The sequence below is a fragment of the Eimeria mitis genome, genomic scaffold (assembly GCF_000499745.2).
Source record: "Eimeria mitis Houghton genomic scaffold, Emh_scaff1654, whole genome shotgun sequence".
Classification (NCBI taxonomy): Eukaryota; Apicomplexa; class Conoidasida; order Eucoccidiorida; family Eimeriidae; genus Eimeria; species Eimeria mitis.
Genome location: NW_013569970.1, coordinates 273 through 650, shown reverse-complemented (window position 1 = coordinate 650; position 378 = coordinate 273).

The following is a 378-nucleotide window of genomic DNA, read 5'->3' as shown; positions in this document are numbered from 1 at the left end:
AAAAAAAAAAAAAAAAAAAAAAAAAAAAAACAAACAAATAAATAAATAAACTAAATAAATAAAACAAAAACAAAATAAATAAAAATAAAATAAATAAATAAATAAATAAATAAATACCTGTCCCTATAGATCTACCGAAGCAAATGATATAAAAAAAACAAAAAAAAAAACAAAAAAGCAAAATAAATAAACAGAAAAACAAATAAAACAAACAAACAAACAAATAAATAAAATAAATAAAAATAAAATAAATAAATAAATAAATAAATAAATAAATAAATAAATACCTGTCCCTATAGATCTACCGAAGCAAATAATATTTTGGGGGGGTACCCCTAAAGAAAGGAGAAAAAAGAAAGCGGCGCGGCCCCACCTGTT